This window comes from Manis pentadactyla, chromosome 4 (assembly GCF_030020395.1).
Source record: "Manis pentadactyla isolate mManPen7 chromosome 4, mManPen7.hap1, whole genome shotgun sequence".
In the NCBI taxonomy this organism is placed as follows: Eukaryota; Metazoa; Chordata; class Mammalia; order Pholidota; family Manidae; genus Manis; species Manis pentadactyla.
The window spans coordinates 55,170,604-55,192,586 of NC_080022.1; positions in this window are offsets into that span (position 1 = coordinate 55,170,604).

Here is a 21,983-nt window from a genome sequence, read left to right on the forward strand (position 1 = left end):
CTCCTGGGTGGAAAGACTCAGTATCATAATAATACAAATTCACCTTAAATTCTCATAGAAACTTCTTGTCATTTCAAAAAAGAATCAATGGCAGTTTTGGTGGGGTGGATTTAACTGATTTTAAGATTCATCATGAGAATAGCTGAAGAACTTTTGAAGGGACAAAACTATGGACAACATGAACTTCCAAGTAATTAAAATTACTATAAAGCAGCAATAATTAAGACAAGGAACAGTGTTACAGGAAAAGAAAACAGCATATGTAGCAGAACAGAAAGCCTAAAACTGAACTTCCTATGTATAATTCTTTAATATGTGATAGAGACTTCACAGTAAATCATTTTTAAAGGAAGGCTTGGTTAATACTGTTAAAACCTGGAGTTATTAGTTAAGTAAAAGTAGATCCCCATTTCGTATTATATATGAATTAAATTTAATTGGTTGTAGAGTTAAAGGTAGAAATGTATTATAAGAGATGATCTTATCTCAAAGTGGAGATAGACTTTCTAAGAACAAAAACAAGGAAAACTATAAAGGAGAAGATTGGTCCATTTTTCTCCCTAAAATATAAAATATGTATGTTAAAACTCACCATAAACAAAAGTAAAGGAAACAATAAATGTAGAAAATATATGCCACATATATGAAGACAAAGGATACCTGTGAGAACCATCACCTGTGAGACTCAGAAATGCAAAAACGAGGCCTGGTGCGCAGCTGCTTCGCTGAGGGCTGCCGCTCAGTTCACAGATGACGGATTTGGGTGGTGGGTGAGCTTAGGGAACAGAGGCCTGTGTTCAGACTCCAGCTCCACCATTTCCTCACGTCCGGCACTTCCTGATTCTCTCAGCTCCTTCGCCACTCCAAAACATACGGATCCTCCTGGTTCCGGGCAAGGTGGTAAGCAAAATTATTACCCTCTACAAGCCTGAGTTTCCTCATCTGTAAAATGAGGATAAAATAGTCCCTACCAGGGTTTGGGTGATCATGGGGACTGTTGAAGCACTGTGAGGTAAATTTGAAACTAAGCTTTAATAAAAATTTTTTCAAAATTAAGAAAAATAATAGTCCCTACCTCATAGAGTAGATAAAATGGAAGATTGCCTAGAGCATGAATAACACTGAACTATTAGTGTTAACTTTTCCTTCTCTTGGCATGTTCCTGGTATCCAGATCCATTATTTGCATTTATATTAGAAGAGAAGAGGAAAAGCCTAAGTAAACAGCTGCTTATTGAGTCTCTGCCCAGAGCTTTACATTAATTACCCTTTTAATCTGCCCTAAGGCCCCATGAGAAGGGCATTAAGACCTATCACTTGCAGAAAAGTTGTAACTCAGAGAAGAAAAGGCACTTGTGTAAGGTCCTAAGCTAACTTGAGGCAAAAAAAAGAATTCTGTTTACCTCCCAAATCCCTGCCTGCTTCACCAGTCAGGCTGCCCCAGCCTGTACTACCTTCCGGGCCCAAATCTCCACAAGCTTAGTGCCACCTGCCCCTACACAGTGTGTCCAGAAATAAGGGCTTTCCTCCCACTAGTCCCAGAGACCTGGAACGGGGGCCCTTCTTTTACTGACCACACTGACCTAAGCCAGGACATAGGCAGATGCCATCCCTGGGCTTGGGGTGGCTGCGGGCCACAGGCACCCTTTTGACAAACAGACACCACACCCAGAGAACCCTGCCTAGCCAAACATGGAAATTCAGAGGAATACACTGACCAGGAAAATCTGTGGGTGCTTCTGCCCCATGGGGAGTTTCTGTAGCTAGAGAAGCCTCTCAGGTTGCAAAGAATCCAGAGAGATGAGGGGCTGGGAAGGATTTTGATGATGTGGGATCACTCGGGGTGGAGTGGGTAGTGGGCTAGACAGCTGGAGGAAGCTTTTTCACATGCAACATCCCACAATTCCCTCTTGTGTGGCTTAGCCCTGTCACTATACAAAGAAACTGAGGCTCAGACATGCCACAGAGAGAGGCTGCTTTATATGACAGGAAGACCTGGGCTTGTACTTCTCTGAGATCTTTGTTCCATTTCTAATTTCTTTACTCGTTTTTTGTGTGATCTAGGGCAAGTGGCCTACCCCCTGTAGTAACACAGCAACTACATCTCACAGATTCTGAGCCTACTAAGGGCTGGACCCTGTCCTAAGCTCTGAATGTTTATTAGTCCACTGCATCCTCAGAGTAACCAGAAGACAGAGGAGCCATTATCTTCTCCCTTTCATGGATGAAACTGGAGCACTGTGTAGACTTCAACCCCTTCCTCAGGGCTCAGAATGCTCATCATATGTCCCAAGGCCACTGTGAGCAAGTCCTTCTTTACAGGGCCGAGAGATTCTGACAGTCAAAGGTCCATGTCAGATTTTTTTTTTTCTTTTGAAAGCCACCACTCTGGATGATGACATGTGAGGGAGGTTTCTAGAGAGATATGAGATCAGGGTTCTGACAGGCAGGAGCTGGGTGGCTCGAGCCTGTTTGCTCAACAAAATCACCAACCAAGACTCCCTCCCATTCAAAGGAGCAGAGCTCCCTCCCCCATGCCAGGCTCTGCGTTTCCCAGGCCTCAGGCCAAGCTGAGGGCTCTGTGTTGAAACTCTGTAGAAATCAGGGGAAATCTGTGCTGGGTCAGAGCCTGTACAGTTATCCATCTGGGAGTTTCCAGCTTTGTGTGGGCTCAATGTCAACATTTCTTGTCCAAGAAATACTAGAACTAGGTAAGGGATAAAGTTCTCTTTACCCTGCCTGGGTTATTGGCAAGAACTCTCAATTGTACTTTTATAAAAGAAAGAGAAATTGTTCCAGCCTGATTGTTGTGGGAGTAAAGGGCCCACATCTGCCCAATGTCCAGGGGGTTTCACATCCTGGAGGCAAGGGGAATTATCCCCATTGTAGAAAATGGGGAGCTGAGTTGGCCAAGGTAACCCAGCAAATAGTAAAATTGGGAGATTGCTCTCTTTCCAAAGCCAAAGGTCTTTTCACTACCTATTAGTCCTTGCTAATTTTCCAGCCAAGAGAATGTGGAGTGGTGGTCTGAGATTGTAAACTGACTGCTTGGGTATAAATCCTGGTCCAATAATGGTTAGTTGTGTGACTTTGATTGTCTTTATTATCTTTGATAATAAAGACTAGTTGCTTCATCTCTCTGAACCCCAGTTTTCTCATACATAAAATGAGGCTGATAATACTAACACTTTCTTCATAGAGATCTTGGATGTTTAAAATGGGTTAATGTGGGGAGCTGTTTAGAACCATGTACCATGACATAACATCAGCTATTTCAATCACATAACTTGACTGAAGAAATGCACTGTCATTTTACCAAGCATGTAGTGTACCCTAGAGGAAGGGAGAATTCTTAATACAGCAAGCCAGTCTCTGTGCTGGACAAGTGCTTCAGGTTCATTACCCCAGTGCATCTCCATGCAATCCTGTGAGTGAGGGGTATTACAGGTGAGCGAACTGAGGCAGGGAGAAGTTAAGCCACAGGACAAATGTTGCACAGATGGAGTATAAGAGCCGGGACTCAAACCCCAGCCTGACTTCAGCACTTCCGCTTTCTCCTTTATCACTCTGCTGCCGCTGGTGGAACTGGAGCAACCCAGGGGGAGAGCATGCAGATGTCTGCATGTGACTAGGGGCCTGCCCGGAAAGAGGAGTTGCCATCTGACTGGTGTTACCTCATTTCACAAATGCATTATTTCCAGACAGGTTCTCTGCATATTTATTATGGTTAATACCTTAGATGCTCAATGCACAAAGGCAATTCAGGAGATTCCTGTAATGATTTGAAATTTGAAGACACTGGTCTGTATCTATTTGTTTGTTTGCTGTCTGCCTACTATGTGCTAGACACAGGTGCTATGAAAGTAAATGGAGAAATGATATAATGATTAAATAATGACATAGTGCAAGCATACTTATAAACCATGCTAAATTCCATGACAGAAAGTTCTACAGCATTAAAAGGGATAGATAAGGATGTGATCTGATCTTGCTGGGCCTCAAGAGATAGACAGTATGCAGAGGCCTAAAGGAAGAAGAGAAGTCAACTAGGTAAAGAAGGAGAGGATCAGTGTTATGGAGAGAAAGAGCAGCATGTGCCAAGGCCCAGAGGAAAAGGGGGCATAGACTCTATGAGTAATTGAAAGATGCCTGTTAAGTCTAGAGGACACAAAAAGAGGGAGAAAGGTATTCAAGATGAGTCTGGAAAGAGAGGAAGAGGCCAGAGTATGTAGAATGTGGGTGAGCACATGAAATTGATCTGCATTCTAAGAGAATGGAAAGGAATTCAGTTAAAAAGAATGATTTTTGATGAATGCTGTGAAAATTCAAATAATCTGTTTAGGATTTGGTTAATTCAACCCTACCCATCATAGTGTGAAGGGATGACAAATAGTCTCCAATTTGCCTGCCAACTCGGAAAGGTTATTCGTGGCCATGGGAATAATGTGCTGAGGATGCTGTGGCTGGATCTGGATTCAGTGGGAATAATTACTGTTATCCAGTAATGATGGTGGCTGGGATGGGCTGGAGCTGACTGTTCTCTCTCAGGCTGCAGAAAGCACCATGCTTCAGGCATCAGTAGAGCCCAGGTTTGAATCACACTTCAGCACTGGCTATCATCAGAATTTAGGCAGTTTACTTAATAATGCAGAATCTCAACTTCCAACTGTAAAATAGATATAGCAGTACACACCTCCAAGGGGTTTTGTGAGGGTTATAAGAATTAAAATGTTAAACAATCCAGCACATTATGGACTCCAAAATAATAAACTTCCTTAGTATGTAAAGGGAATTTTGGAGTATAATCCTGGAATAAAAAAGTTAGAATTACTTTAGAGTGGACCGGAAGAAAAAAATAGAAAGGCCAATTTATTTTACCTTTTCACAGTAGATTTTGGATCTGTTTTCTATGTACCATGAAAACTATTAGCATAGGGAACTGACAGCCAATATGGAGGCTATGTTGAATCAGGCTTCCAGGGCATGGAGCGATATTTTTGGAGAAAACAAGTTGACCTTAGGTATGAATGTTATGCAATAAGCCTTTATAAAAACAACCAAGTAAGTAGATCTGAGTTCTACATTTATTTACCGGGTTACTACCCATTTAGCAAATGGGTTCTCAGCCTGTCCACCTCAGTGATATAAGAGGGTGTAAACTGAGGCACCAAGATAAACTAGGTATTAGATGCTGAGGTGAATTTTGAGGCTGTTCCCCTGAAAAGCCCACACAAAGGAAATGGTCAGGAACCCACTGGATGCGTCACACACACACTGAGGGGGTAAATGGTTTAGGATTCTGAAGATTAAGAGGGCATTTGTGGAAAGGATTTCCTCAGAACTGTTAGTGAGCAGTCCATGCTAGCTACCCCCAGGGTTTTAGTAGATGGTATCATTTTTCTGACACAGTCCCAGGCTCTGAATTGATATTCTACAAGTATTTATTGGATGAATAGTTAACACATGAATATAATCTGAAATAGGTGAAGCATGGAAAATGAGCATAAAGATTCTTAATTAACTTTGAATTTTCAAATAAATATCAGTTAAAACACACAGTGTTGAGAAAGTTTCAGGTATGATGAGGGAGTCATTTTTTTTAATAACCTTTGACAGATATGGTAAGGTTCTAGAAGACTGGAAATAGGCAACAATTCTCACTGTCAAAAAGCTGATTTTCCAGAAACAATAAAACTGTGCCATTAATTTGGGCAAAACCCTAGAGCATATTTCTAAACATTTAGGTATGAAAATAGTCATCACTAGGAGCCAGCACTTGTCTGATGGGGTTATTAGAGTAACTTGATCAGGACCATGCTAAAGATAATGTTTTCTAGTTTTAGAGGGAGACTTGACAGGTTAATTGCAGAAATGTAGGTAGAAAGATAAGGCAGACAGAGTCATAATTGATAAGCACCTTACCCACAGCCTTTCATGGCTTATTAATCTTAATTAGTAACTCTAGATGCATGACATAAGGCTCTGATTCTCAGTCTTGGCCAACTGTTAGAATAAGTGGGGGAACTTATAAAACACATCAGTATCTGGTGCTATGCTCAGATTCAGATTTCATTTGTCTGGTATGTGTATTTCCAATACTCCCTGGTGTTTTAATGTACAAGGATTTAGCAGTATTTTCTTAGTGTTCTATTCTTGGCCATAGCCTTTACAATATTTTTTAAAGAATGTATTGAAGACAGAGAAGCCACCTATGTTTTAGATGTGGATAAGTCAAAAATAGAATTAAGTTTAAAATAAGCAAACAAAACCCCTCAACAAGCCAGAAAGACCAGCAGAGACACTAACAAAATGAAAAATCTTGTTGTAGTGATATTGTGGGAATTAATAAGTCAACACATGTAAAGAGCTTAGAGCAGAATCAGGCACATAGTAAGTGTGCTCAGTACGGTTATCACATCCAATCCTCTCACATCATGAGGTCAATACCATCTCCATGTCAGAAAAACAGACCCAAAGAAAGTATGTCTTCCTAGCCCAAGGCCATGAAATAAGTGGCAAATGAGATTCAAATCCTGTCTTAACTGACTCCAGTGCCCAAGTTCTCATTTACTCTTTTGGGCATTGGTGTTGCATTTGAGTTTGGGCTGAAAGGGATGCTAGAAATCACTTCACACATTTCAGAGAAGGAAACTGAGGCTCAGACAGGTTAACTTGCATGAAGGCATGTGTAAAGTGGTAAAGCCAGGACTTGGAAGTAAGTTAATTTCAAAATTAGAAAAAAGAAAGAAAGAAATCAAGGGAGAGAAAAAAAGAGGGAGGGAAAAAGAAAAGGCAGGCAGAAAGCAGGCAGGCAATTACTGTGTTTAGGGCCCTCTCCAGAGCAAGAGAAATCTGGGGAGGTCCTGGCTTCCCACAGAAATGGGAGGCATTAGGAGGGGGTTCTGGCTCTGATTAGTGACAGCTCCAAGGAAGCTCCTGAGAAATGCTCACAAAGAGGTCCTTCTGGAGTCTCACAGGCACCCCTGGATTTTTCTCAGTAATCCAGAGACTTCCCTACAGGGCAGATCTCCTTCCCCTCACAGCCCTGTACCTGGCTGAAAGGTTTAATGAAAAAGGTGAGCTCCCATGTCAAGGAGAGTGTTACGCTGTAGGAGCTGATGTTTGCTTCTATTGGCATGGGAACATCCTGACCCAGAAATACAGAGAAGGGTAGCGAAGGTGTTTCATGGCACAACACAAAACCTTTGACAAGGAGATAGTTCCAAAGGACTAACACCTAACTGTGGCCAGCTCTGGCTTCCAGCTGCTAATGAGCCTTTAGGTCCTGCAGAGTGTGCCCCAGGGATTGGGAGTCAGTCCCCAGACAGAGTCCCACGTGTTCTTATGAACAAGTTTTATTCACTACCCCCTTGTTTCCACCCCATTTTTCTTCTGTATCCCCTTTCCATGAGACTATCATTTCATGTGGCAGAGTTGTTTCACTCCCTAGTGAGCATGGGGATTGAATGAAATGACACATAGTAGGCACTCAACAAATCGAAATTTGCAATAGTAATAGTATCAGTAATACAGAAAAACAACTCTACCAGTTCCTTCTGCTGACTTAAACTATGTGCTCACAGGAATCAAGAGGTGCCAACAGAAGCTAGTTTGGAATATTGGAAGGGAAAGATAACTCTTTTCTTGATAATGGTAATTCAAACTTTAAATGCAGGAGGATGACCCACGTAGGATGTAATAGCAATTCCAGTCAATGAGTCACTCTGTATGAGAGGGTCTCCTAAAGCAGCTCTGGGCAGATACTTGACCTAAAAGCACCTCAAGCCTAAACTCCTCCAGCCTGCACCTCTCAGCTGCAGCCACCTTGCAGAATGAAGATAGCAGTCGCTCAGGGGTGCGTGCTGAGGATCAGGGCCAGAGTCGAATCCTCTTGACATGTGACCTCACTCAGGCTGCACAGCACCTTGGGAAGCCAGGACTCTGACTCTCACCTTGTTTCACAGAAAGGGAAATAAACGTTCGAAGGCAGTAAGGAACATGCCCAGAGGAGAGTCACTTTTCTGATTCCAACACACGTCCTTAACTCCTTTTGACTCCGGTCCTGCAGGAGGGGCTTCATCTGTGCATCCCCACGTCTCACCCTCCTACAGCTCTACTCAGGGTGCTTTTCCTCTCATGGAAGTCCTTATGAAGGACACCCTAAGCTTCCTGGCTCTGCACCTTTGCTTCTGAACCAGAGGACTCACATGATGCTGAACATGGGGTCCCCAGGGACGGCATGTGCAAACACCAGCTGCAGCTGCGGCTTCTCTTGTACAAACTGTTCTTGGTGGGGCCCAGATCCACACTCTGAGGGGCTGAGCACACTGTCCCTCGTGGGTACTGAAGTGACATCTGGGGCTCAGCCTGCATTGGTCAAGATGCCTCCTTCTGTGCAGGGAAAGTCAGGCCCCCCCTTACTTTTCCTAGCACAGAAATGCCTGATGTTAGGGAGAAAACTGCCGGCGAGAGGTGGTGCTGCCAGATTCTCCTGGCTCTCCCAACCCAGCTGATCATCACAACTTGCTCCTTCTAGAATGGAGGCAGCATCCAGCCATGTCTGTTGCTCCTGTGGGCAAGCAGGTGGTGTAGCATTTTGCGGAAGAAACCTTTATTCATGCCCTAGGGTTGAGGCAGATTCTCCTTCCAGGCTTTTATGCAGGCATTTGAAGGGGATGTCTAATAGAGAGGCACTATACGTGCCTCAAGCTCCAAAATGCTGCATCAGCTGCACTGAGGTCTGCCACTTAGTTGAATCCTCACATCTTTCCGGAAAATACTTGCCTTAATCGCATGTCATTTTTATATAGAAAGAATTCTCTATGGTCTAGGTTAAAGGATTTTGTCAGAAGATAACCTTGATATTCCTCTGTAATACATGCCACTTTCTTGTAATCTAACCCAATACAATAAGCCAAAACACTTTGAGCTCAGAGAGGCTAAGCTGAAATCACCCAAACAGCCATTGATCAGGCTCCCTGGAAATAGATTCAGAAAGGGAGACTTGTGCTCAGATGTCCCTTAGACAGTGCTCCCTGGAAAACATCTGTAAGAGAATGAAGGAAATAGGACTGGGCAGAGGGAGAAGTAGAATTACAGGGAAACAGGATTCAGCTGATTTCAGGAAGAGCTGCAAAGTGGGGATGGCCCTACGGAGCTGGCCCTACAGAGGCGTCCTGATCTAGCCGCTCTGCACTTCCTACCTCTGCACGGAGCTGCGCCCAGGGAGGGCACGGGTGTAACCTTGGATGAGGTGGCTAACCTTTGGCTGAGAGCAGTTCTCCAGGAGGAGCTCTGTGATGGGCCATCAGCTGCCAATGGTCTCAGCCACTGGGGTGTTGAATGCCTTTGTTCTGAAGGGAGTTTGGGGTGGCACTCTAGAGCCTCCACTACACAAACTAACCCTCTCACGTTGCAGGAAACATAAACCAAGAGAAGGAAGGCGGATGGACCAGGGTCCCTTGACAAAGGGATGAAAGAGAAAATAGCAGTCAGGACTGCAGACCTCAAAGCAGAGCTTCCCTCACATACCAACAAATCAATCATTTGCTGAGAATCCCCTATGTGCTAGCCAATGTGTTAAGATGTTGTATGGATTCGTGTATTAACCAATTAGATCAACCCCAAACAGTGAGTATTACTGCATTCATAGCCTGATGCAGGAGTCTGAGGTCTCTAATGTATTCAGGAGCCTAGCAGAGAGCCTGGCGTGTATTACACATCCTTTAGTCCTTAAAGCCTGTGATCATAACCCCTGCCTCCATCCCTGTAACTCACCCAGCGGCCTTCTCCCTCTTGCAGCAAGTCCCGCTGTTGCCCTGATCCATATGAAACTGAGGAACAGGCTTCCCTTCCCTGCTCAGCAAATCCTCACTCCCGTGAGAACTGTTATTTTGTTCACCATTTATTATTCTTTTCCGGCCCATTGCAATTCCCATGCTTGCTTAATGGAATGAATTTCTACTTTATCCAACAAAGGAGGCCCATGGATCACAGCCATGCAACTAAACATTGTTTCAGCCATTCAGCAAATATTTCCTGGGTGTTCTCTAAGTGCCAATGCCACGATAAGCATCGTGCATTCATTCTTGCAGACTGCCCTACCAGGTCAGTGTTTTTATCCCAAATTTGTAAATGCGGAAATGGTGGCTTAAAAAGTTCAATCCCTCACCCAAGATCACACAGCCTGGATTTAAATGCAGATCTGTTTTGCTTTGGCAGAGCTGTATTCATTCACTGTCTGCTATTAAATATTTAATTTGTTTATTTTATAAATAACTTAAAGTGCTGCACTGTCCAGCACTGTGCAGACTTGTGCTGGTAACAAAGCTCCACTCAGAACATAAGCTTGCATCCCTTGCCTTTGTTGATGTTGCATTCTAGAGCAGGAGTAACAAATACAAATGCCTCCAGGGGCTGTGAGTGAACCTGATGAATGGGAAACATGGTGGAGTGGACAGTTGCTCCCTGGCCTCAGGGGGCAGGGGCTACCCAACTCCACCCAAATGTTGCTATGTGAAAATGTAGGCCCAGAACTGCCAGATTTTCCACTCAAGTGGAGCCAGAAATCTGCATTTTATGTGAAATACCTTGATATTTTAGACTTAGTGACTAGTCCAATCATTCTGTAATCATTAATGGGAGCTAAACATAAGGTATATGCAGGCCAGATTGAAAGTTGGGGTCCCACAAATGCCATCTAACACTGAGGTTCCTAGCAGCTGGCCCACCTGAATCCAGACTAGTCTCACTCTCCCTGAGTCTGCCTGAGTCTCCAGGAGACTGCCCTGCCTGTGTTACAGGAAGTTTCAGGGAGGGTCTCAAAGTATACTTACTGGAGGAACCCTGCAGCCTCTGCAGATCCTCTTTCTTATTGCTTTATTCCTAAAGCTCTCTTCTTTCCTGAGCCCAGGCTATTAGCTGACCCATTTGTGTCAGAAAGTAGCTTGATCGTGGGCGTCTGCAAACAGTAAGACAAGGCTACGTGACCACCTCTTAGCGCCTCCATCCCCCTTCTTGTTCTTCTGCCACCAGATGGTTCTGCGATAATGCCCTGTCTTTCTTGCAAGAAACAACATTCCCCAGTCATTCTGCTGATCCACTCTGATCATCCTAGGAATGCGGTTTCTCAGCCTCTCCCTTCTTGTCATTGCTTCCTGTATCTTAATCTTCAGAGGCTGGGGGACCTGAGCTGATTACTTTCTAAGGAGAGTCTATCATCCCAGGTTGGGAGCTAAGGGCTCACGTAGATAGTATAAATGTGCAGACTTGGAGTTCCAGCTCATCCATGGGTGCTCACAATGTGTTTGTGACCACCCTATCATTTCCAAAATAATTTGTGATACCAATCTCACACATTCTCTCTAAGATTCATGTTCTCTAATCAAACAAGTGGAGTTATTGCCTCTCACAAATCTCCCAGGAGACAAAAACAAGATGATCTGAGCTCACACACCTGGCATCCAGCCAAGCTCTGATCTCTGATCCCAGCCCTTCCCTCGGTCTTTAACATGATGCCAGCCACAGTTAGACATCTCTTTCTAGCTTTCCTGATGATATAAGAGGCAAGGAGTGGGGTTCTAATCAACAGTTACCACCTGCTCTTTGGATATTAATTACTAAAAGGGAGAACTACAATTAGACCTCAGAGATGAGATCATTAGTAGCTGGACAGAGAAAAATGGCACTGTTATTCTGGATCATTCATCTTTTTAAGTGCAAAACTGATGGCTGACATGCAAAGACCTGGTGGTTTCAAACAGAGAAATAAGAAAGATTCTTTACAGTGTTTGATACCATGAATCTCAGCACTTGAAATTTCTATATTTAAGGTTCCAGTTATTTTCAAGCTTCACTCCAAAGGCCATGTTGTGCCACCATTCTTTAATTTTACTGAGGCACAAATTTGTATCACACTCTGAAAAGCAAGTCATTTAGCAAATGAATGAGCTTAACTGACTGCCTGGAATCAAATTTTTTATGGAGTTTTATCTCCACTTAATACATGATTTCACTAATCCTCATAAAAGCCCTGTTGGGGAGATACTATCTCCCTCAAGTCTCAGATTAATGTACAGAAGATCATGGGCTCCGGTAGGTAATATTCATGAAGATGAGGACTTGAGAAAGCCTCAAAAAAGTATCTCATTGGCATGTCAAGAGTTTATTGGACTAATTTTCCTTTTCTCTGCTTGGAACCATCCAACTAAAAGAAAAACTGTGAGGACAATGATCTGGAAAAAGTCTTCTAACTATAACTCTCCCTAGACAATGAGATCTAACTAGACCTACCACAACCTCCCATACTACCTTCTAGAAAGACTCAGCCCCCGAAAGTCGTTTGCCAGTTGTCTGGGCATTACACTCAGGGGTGCAGCTCCCTTGAATACAAGTGCAATCTCCATTCTGTTGGCAATAACCCCAGACCAAGCCTTTCAAAGATTTCCATAAAATTCTAAAGAAGTGTTTTAGAGTTTTGTAGACTTTGATGAAGTTTTTGTTTTTGTTTTTTTGTTTATTTGGGGTGGGGGGATGGTTAAGGAGGCGGTAACATGAAGAAGTACACAGCATGCTGCCGTTTTGCTCCCCCCTCTTTTTTCATACTCCCATTCTCCAAGCCCTCTAAAAACTGCAACTCATCCTCTTGTAGGAATCTCCTTTCCTCTAAAACAGCAGCAGCCAACCCCCAGACCTTGCGAGTCTTGGATTGACCTCGAGTGGGCTATCGAAGTGTTTTCCTATGAAAATGTTCTTGTATCTGCTGATGAAAGAAGACAAATCTCTATCTTTGGTGATATAAACACAAATACTGGCCTGAAATGAAATAGGCTTTCCCAGGAAACAGGTAGGTTGATTTCTTCAGGCCAAACACATAAAGAACCATTTAGGGGGACCCTGGAGAAGGATTTAGGTGGATGGTTGTGCCAAGCCTTCTTTAAGACCCTTCTAACCCACAGATCCTTTAGCACCAGAGCTCTGAGCACTTCCCAACTTTGCCAGCGGGCAGACCTGGATCTGAGTCCATGCCCCATCCCTCACGAGTTGCAGGAGTGTGGGCACGTTATTTATCCCATCCATGACTCTTTTCCCAAATCCGTAAAATGTAGGTGATAATTACTAAATGACGAAGTGTTTCTCATTCTGCTACACAGTAGTGGCATCATAAAAGCGGGCTGCTAGTATTCTTTTTATTTTACTGTTTTTGCTTTGTTGGTAGGTTGTCCAAGTCAGTGAGGCAGCAGAATTTAATAAAAAGAGTACTAAAGCAGGACTTAAGAGAAATAACCTCTAGTACCACTTTTGCTGCATATATATCTGAGGGATAGTAAACAGACCATTTAACTGCTCTGAGCCTCAGTTTCCTCACTGGAAATTATGGAGTGATGATCATGATCCTCTTTAAGTACCTCACTCAGTTGTCATGACAGTCACATGAGAAAATTAAGGTAACTGTACTCTGACAATCTTAATCACTTCAAAAATTGGTCAAAATGGCCGAGTTTGCCATATCTGCCTTCGTGTACCCCACACTGTCTGAGTCCCCTCCTCCGGGTGCTTTCATGTTGCCCCCAGCATGTCTGGGGCCCACTGAGGCACACCAGTTTATTCATGCTCCTGGAGATATAACCTCAGTTCTACTCTACCCTCCTACTCCTCTGAAAAGCTTACTGCGCAGTGGTCCCCCCTCTCTGCTGGTTCAATAACTTATTCATCCTCTGAGAACATATTTGTATTTTTCAATAGGAGTCTTCTACAAACATTGTCCCATTAGCCAACAGGAAGAAAAGGATGGTGGATTTTAGAGGTGCTGGACCTCATGGTGTCTGTGCAGAAAGTGGACTGATTTGTCTGAAGGTAAGCTGAGACTGCTTTGCTTGTGTTCTATTGAAGCTTCTGTCCCAGACCCTGTGGATCAACTATGAGATCCATGGACACTCATATCCTTGGAAGAACTTCCATTCTCTACCAAACTGCCTCTCAGAGGCAGAGGCATGAATCAGATGACCTCAAGACTTTCTTTCTGATTTTGGAATCATACATCAAAGAGATTCTCAGCAAAGCAATTGCTGCCCTTTCTCATTTTTTCAACAACAAACATTTACTAAACTCCTGCAGTAAAGGAGGCACTCTGCCAGAATCTGAGCACAGAAAGCTGAATAAATGCAACATAGCCCTGAACTGGATACTAACCTCATTCCATGAAACTAAATAAAAGTATCACTAATTCCTAATATTTGGAAAAAAAAAAAAACTTTTCAAATGCAGTTTCTCATTTTTTTTCTTCAACTACCTCTGTGATCTAATAACTGATACTCTGTTTAATATAGGAAGCATCTGAGGTTCTGAGGGTTTGAGGGATTTGCCTAATGTCAAAGAACCATTAAGTAGTGGAAATGGAATTTGAGACGGCAGGTACTTTAAGTGAAAGGCAAGCTTTTGTCCTTGGGCTGTACCATCTGTCTTTGGGATTCTGGGCCTTATTAGTGTGAACCAAACAGAGAAGTATTATATGATCAGCTCAACCTAGTCCACCTGATGTATCAGGTGCCCTCTGCCCTCACCCCTTTGCTCTCTCTGCAGTGTAAGCCAGGCTAATACAAATGCAGACAGGGTAGATTTGCATGCTCCAAAACACAGCACTGACCTTGAAGGGTGTATCACCTGCTTGATTCATTATCTTTCTCTTGATCCGAAGGGCCCTGATTTCATAGCACATTTCAGAACTAGAATGAGAGTCATTCACGAAACCAGAAGTCTAGTATTATAACAGTCTTGAAGCTCCTAGGTTTTTTTGGCTAGACACAATTTGGTCAGAGGGCATTTAGCTTCTCATTTGGGCCCAGAGAGGGAGGGCTGTAGCTATCTGCAGTTTCCATGACAACCTCCTTTTTTTCTGTAAGTAGATCTGCCCTAAGAACAGTGGAAGCTTGTAATCAGTTCTTAATAAATGTTCACAAATGACGGATCAATGACTGGAAATACATCTCCCTTCTCCAATATACAGATTACTCATTCCCAACAATGAGTGAGCTTGTAAGGGCTTCTGCATTACAGGAAAATTTACTTTAGTGTTCATGGGAGCTAATAGAAATAGATTTAAATAAACATTCTCCATGCTGTTAATAGTTCAGTCTTTTCTAAAAATAGTCTCTAACTAGAATTTCTCTAGGTCAAACCAGCTTGGGTCTCAATAATGCAGAATCAAAATAGTATTTCTCTGACTCTTTCTCTACCCGCTGTTGCAGTAGTTCCAGCCCCCTCAAATTCTTCGCTTTGCTTATTCTGGAGTCTCCCGGAAGTGGCCCATCTCATGCAGTATTCTTGGCTGCCATTTTCCTCTTTTCCCGCTCTGGGTTGTTGCAGTGATGTCTTCAGTCATGACCAAGGCCAAAGACCCCATGATGTGACCTTGCTTCCGGGGCACAGTGACCTCTCCATTCCAGATGTGAGCTGACTTTGGCTCAGGCAGTAGTCCTTCATGCCCTCGGGGGGCCCAAACCACCTTCCTCTGTATGTGCTTGCAACTGTATCCTAGGACAAATAAAATTTAGATTGTCAAGCTGGGACCCCAGTTACAAGCCAAAGCAAGCAAGTAACTGTATTGGCTGCTTTTCTGAATGGAGCTGGACTAGCATAGTTTGACTGAAAAGGATGTGATAAGTGTGCTGGCAACATCTGGGGCTCTTTTATTCCTTGTATAAGTAGTTAAGCTACTCCTACTCCTCATTCATAGAGTGGCTGGAGGAAGGAGGCTCATTTACTACCCACCCCTGGAAAAGAGGGCAGAAACTTGGGGCACAGTCCCATGATGGACCTGAGTGACATAATTTCCCTGCCAGAAGTTGAGACACATGTCTGATAAGTGAGCGGCAAAGGGCAATGGTGGAGATGAGTTGAAGTGAAGGCTCTTTCAGATGCTGCAGTTACGTGCTAGTTCCTGTCTTGCTCCATATAGTAGCTAATGCGGTTGTCAGGGACATTTGAAGACAGGAAAGAGATTTAAACGAGAAGCATATATAAATAAAAAACAAACTTGCTTGGGGCATAAAATGGAGTTGGAATGAGGTTCATAAAAAAATGCCACTCACAAAGGCTCTAAGCTTCCCAGCATCAACACATACACAAAAATCTGTTTAATTATGGGATTTCTAGACTTCTCAGGGTTTGTTTTAGATTTCTCGAGCAAACCTGTTTTATTTCTGATACCAAATGGAAATGAATTGCTCCCAAGGGGCCTTACAAAGTGAGCTCCATGAGTCATTCTAGAAAATGCAGTCAACAAAACCAAAGAAAGCACTCAGTGGGCACACGGTGATTGTAAGGACACAAGCGACAGAGCACGGGAATGGAAGATGAAAGGCGTCCCAGCCAGGAATGCAGGCTCTTGCCCCTTCTCCTGCCCCCTGAAGGCCTTCCCTCAATGTTCCCTGTCTATCTGGGACTTCTGCTTGTACTCCTTTTTTCCTCTCAGTGGCTCTTTCCCTCTGCCAGCCTCTCTCTCTCTCTCTCTCTTTCCTTCAGTACAATTCTTTCTTCTCCTTGTCCTGAAGCTCAGACAGGACATGGCCCAAGGTCATACAACTGGTTAGTACAAGTTATGTACCTTAAAGTTTTGCATCAGACCTGCATTTTAGCCCAATTCTCTAGCCCTCAACATCCATTCAGTATTCAGCAAGTATTTATTGAGTTCTGACATAATTCCACCTAGAAGTTTCAAGTTCAGGGCTTGAAACATCATCTGTATATTGGTGTCTCCCAAGTTCATACCTCTGGTCCTGAGTCCTCCCCTGAAATCCCAGCTCACACACCCAACGCCTCTGAGCATCTCCACTTAGGTACCTCGTGAGCCCCTCCAGGGGTTCACATCCAAAGCACCCTGAAGTCTGGACTTTTCCTCCACAGCTTCTCCTGCCCAAGTCTCAGGAAATGGCATCTCTGTTCACCCAGTTACTCAGGTCAGTTTTCTTTCCCTGCCCCAGCTGAATGCATCAGGAAACTGATCTGCTCTGCCCTCCAAATAGACCCCAAATCCAGCCAGTTATTCCCTTCCCCAACACCACCATCACCCAATGCAAGTTCTTTCTCCTTTCAACCACTATAATTGCCTACACAACTTCCCTGTTTGAATCTGGCCCTGCACCCAGGCTAGACCCCACATAGCCTCTGCAATAACATAGTCCAAACTAAACCAGATCATGGCACTCCCTCACTCAAAACCTTCCAGGGCTGCCCTTATACTGAGTAAAATTTAATTTTCCTGTCAGGGGGTGGCTTCAAGGCTGTATGTATCCCAACCCTGACTGTATCTCCGAAATCATCTCCAAACGCTTTCCCCTTTATTCATTGCACCCTAGCCATACTGGTCTTGTTCCCCCAACAGGCCAAGTTGACTCCCACCTAGGGCCTCTGCCCTTCCTATTCCCACCACCTAGACATGGTTCCTCAGGTCCTCAGAGGGCTCATTCTCTCCTTCATTCTGGTGTAGCAAATGCCATCTCAGCAAAGAAGCCTTCCTCACCACCCCACTCCCTTACTCTCTATTCCTTCCTTGGCTTTATTTAGCTTCATAAAACTTACTGCTTTGAGCATTTTATATACTGTTTATTTATTGATTGCCTGTCTCCCTTTGGCAGAATGTAAATCCCAGGAGGCAGAGTCCCTGCCTGTCTTATTCCCAAGGTGCCTCAGCACCCAGTGACGGTGCTTGGCACACTAGACAACTTCAGTGCATTGCTGTGCAGAGAATGTATGAGTGAGCCAGGTGTGCAGTGGAAGCCGAGGGTCTTCCCTTGGTTTATTTGGTTTATTAGCTGAATTAATAAAATATATAACAGGTGCTGGGGGTACAACAGTGAACAAGCAGGCAGGGCTGTATGCTCATGGCATGTAGCAGAAAAGACAGCCATTAAATACATAGTAACAATAAATTACGAGAAGTGTGATGACAGGAAGTTCAGGGAAGTATCAGGGACCTCTAATCTACTTTGGTTTAGAATTTAACACCTCAGATGTACGGCCTTAAGAATTAACCTGTTGCAAATGGTAGGATTTGTTTTCTTCTAATGGCTGAATACTATTCCATTGTATATATGTACCACATCTTCTTTATCCATTCATCTACTGATGGAAACTTAGGTTGCTTCCAATTCTTGGCTATTGTAAATAGTGCTGTGATAAACATAGGGGTGCATCTGTCTTTTTCAAACTGGGCTGCTGCATTCTCAGAGTAAATTCCTAGTAGTAGAATTCCTGGGTCAAATGGTATGCCTATTTGGAGCTTTTTGAGGAACCTCCATACTGCTTTCCACAATGCATGAACTAATTTACATTCCCAAAAGCAGTGTAGGAGGGTTCCCCTTTCTCCACAACCTCACCAACATTTGTTGTTGTTTGTCTTTTGGATCGTGGCCATCCTTACTGGTGTGAGGTGATATCTCATTGTGGTTTTAATTTGCATTTCTCTGATGACTAGCGATGTGGAGCATCTTTTCGTGTGCCTGTTGGCCATCTGAATTTCTTCTTTGGTGAACTCTCTGTTCAGCTCCTCTGCCCATTTTTTAATTGGATTATTTGCTTTTTGTTTGTTGAGGTGCGTGATCTCTTTATATATTTTGGATGTCAACCCTTTATCGGATGTGTCATTTATGAATATGTTCTCCCATACTGGAGGATGCCTTTTTGTTCTATTGATGGTGTCCTTTGCTGTACAGAAGCTTTTCAGCTTGATATAGTCCCACCTGTTCATTTTTGCTTTTGTTTCCCTTGCCCGGGGAGATATGTTCATGGAAGAAGTTGCTCATGTTTATGTCCAAGAGATTTTTGCCTATGTTTTTTTCTAAGAGTTTTATGGTTTCATAACTTACATTCAGGTGTTTGATCCATTTCAAATTTACTTTTGTGTATGGGGTTAGACAGTGATCCAGTTTCATTCTCTTCCATGTAGCTGTCCAGTTTTGCCAGCACCATCTTTTGAAGAAACTGTCATTTCCGCATTGTATGTCCATGGCTCCTTTATTGTATATTAATTGACCATATATGTTTGGGTTAATGTCTGGAGTCTCTATTCTGTTCCACTGGTCTGTGGCTCTGTTCTTGTGCCAGTACCAAATTGTCTTGATTACTGTGGCTTTGTAGTAGAGCTTGAAGTTGGGGAGCAAAATCCCCCCACTTTATTCTTCCTTCTCAGGATTGCTTTGGCTATTCAGTGTCTTTGATGTTTCCATATGAATTTTTAAACTGTTTGTTCCAGTTCATTGAAGAATACTGTTGGTAATTTGATAGGGATTGCATCAAATCTGTATATTGCTTTGGGCAGGATGGCCATTTTGACAATATTAATTCTTCCTAGCCAAGAGCATGGGATGAGTTTCCATTTGTTAGTATCCTCTTTAATTTCTCTTAAGAGTGTCTTATAGTTTTCAGGGTACAGGTCTTTCACTTCCTTGGTTAGGTTTATTCCTAGGTATTTTATTCTTTTTGATACAATTGTGAACATGGATGGAGTTAGAGGGTATTATGCTCAGTGAAATAAGCCAGGCAGAGAAAGACAAGTATCAAATGATTTCACTCATATGTGGAGTATAAGAACAAAGAAAAACTGAAGGATCAAAACAGCAGCAGAATCACAGAACCCAAGAATGGACTAACAGTTACCAAAGGGAAAGGGACTGGGGAGGATGGGTGGGAAGAGAGGGATAAGGGCAGGGAAAAAGAAAGGGGGCTTTACAATTAGCATGTATAATGTCGGGGGAGGCACGACAAGGGCTGTGCAACACAGAGAAAACAAGTAGTGATTCTACAGCATCTTACTACACTGATGGACAGTGACTGTAATGGGGTTTGTGGGGGGGACTTGGTGAAGGGGGGAGCCTAGTAAACATAATGTTCTTCATGTAATTGTAGATTAATGATAACAAAAGAAAAAAAAGAAAAAAGAACTAACCTGTGTGAAGTGGGGATACCGGTGTTATCAGTTGTGTGGCTTGTGCAAGGAAGAAAGAGAAATATATGTAAAATGCCTGGCACATAGTAAATGCTCATTTTTAGCTATTACTGCTTTTATAATTAATAGTTAACATCTGTTGTAATTCATAGACTGCTCAGCATATTTTGAACTACCTTCCAACATTTGGGAGAATGGTTTACATTCTGAATTCTGCTCTGCTCTGCCAGAAGTCTCTTTCCCAGCCTTTCTTAAAACTCTGATGTCAGGACAGAAGGCTGTGCTTCCCCCAGCTACTTCATACCCCTTGATTAGGAAGAGAACAATGTGAGGAGCAGGCACTCCCTGGAGTCCATTGTTTAACAGAGAGGGTGGTTGGAACATCCAGCTTTGGGGCACAGCATTGGCTGAGATGTGGGCATTCTCAGTCTAGCATCACCACTGTGAGCAAAGGTGTTTGTTCCCATGAGTGGCAGTGGGTGCACACCCCATCCACAAGTGGTTTTGGGAGTTGTTTCTGGTTGAATTATCCCTAACTCTGACTCTCTGGCCCTCTGAAATTCCATGAACTCTCCAAGATCCTTAATAAATTATTTTTCTGCTTAAACTACTTAGGGTGGGTTCAGTGTTTGCAACCAAGAACCCACGTGACACAGATCATCTGAATTATTTAGTTTAGAAATCCATCCCATGTTGGTTCCTTCTCAGCAGGGTGTACAGGTCAAGGGTACTGAGGAAAGAACCCTGGGTTAGGGGACCATTACGATCTTCTCCATGCAGCCTTTCCTGATGCTAGCTGGGGACTCCTGCCTTCCTCTGCCTCTCACATTGTTGGTGATGCCCATTAGCGCTTGTCAGGGGCACCTGGACTGGGATATTTTGTAGTCTATATCTTATTCTTATCTTCCCTGCTAGCCTGCATTCATTTGGCTTTTATTGAGCACCTATTATGTGCCAGACATTAAAGACACAGCCCAGTTCCAAAGAATTTAGTTTCTCCACGTGACTAGCCCACAAGCAACAACTGAAGGATCCTGTGATGTTAGGTTAGGTTAGGTTAGCAGGAATAATGGGAGTAAATGCCCAAGCTTTGGGATCAGAATAACCCAGGTGCACATAATGGCTCTGACACTAGCTGGTGATTTTTGCCACATAACTTCTTGTGCCTCAATTTCCTCTTCTATAAAATAAAGTTAATAATGACTAATACATAGTATGGTTGTGAAAATTACATAAAATAACATATATAAAACACTTACGAGTGTCTGACTCTTTCTAACATTCAATAAATGTTGTTATTAACAACAACAATGTCTTAGGATGTCAGGAAATCCTTTGCAGAGGGGAAAAAAATCTTGTGTTATTACTTAAAGGAAGCATTCTTAATTTGAGCAGCTGCACCTATTCATTTTGTTTTTTAGTCAACAATTATTCATTTTAAAAATGATTTCTTGTAACATCCTGGGATGAGGAGTATCCTGTTTTGGTTCTTCTATTTTGCCAATAGAGAAAATATCAGAAGTTAAGTAGCTCATCCAAGTACATGTTAGTTTTGCTATCCAACTAGTAAAGGCCTTTTGTGAGAAAAGCCTGTGCAGTACATCTGCATATTGTCTACGGATTACCTCTAGAAGAATCATTAAAGGCACTTGTTAAAATTTCAGACTCCTGTTCCCTCTTTCAACCTGCTAAATCAGAATCCCAGGGAACAGGAATCCCACAAGTATGCATTTTTAACAAACTCCCAAGTGATTCTTAATGTCTGTTAAAAGTTTTAGAATACCAGTTTGAGAAATTACATGATAAACTGTATTTTTTTTAAAGATGAGGAAACAGGAGCTCAAAGAGGTCAAGTGACTGTTCCAAGGTCACACAACTATCTGTAACTAGGATGAGGTCCTGTAACTCACAGTTTTGACTTTTCCTCTCACCTTTTGCAATGTTCCCATTATACTGTGCAGTCAAGCTCTAAGGTTTTACTCCTATTTCAGCATTTCTCAATCACATAATCCCAGAAAGGCTGTTAAAATTGCAGAACCATG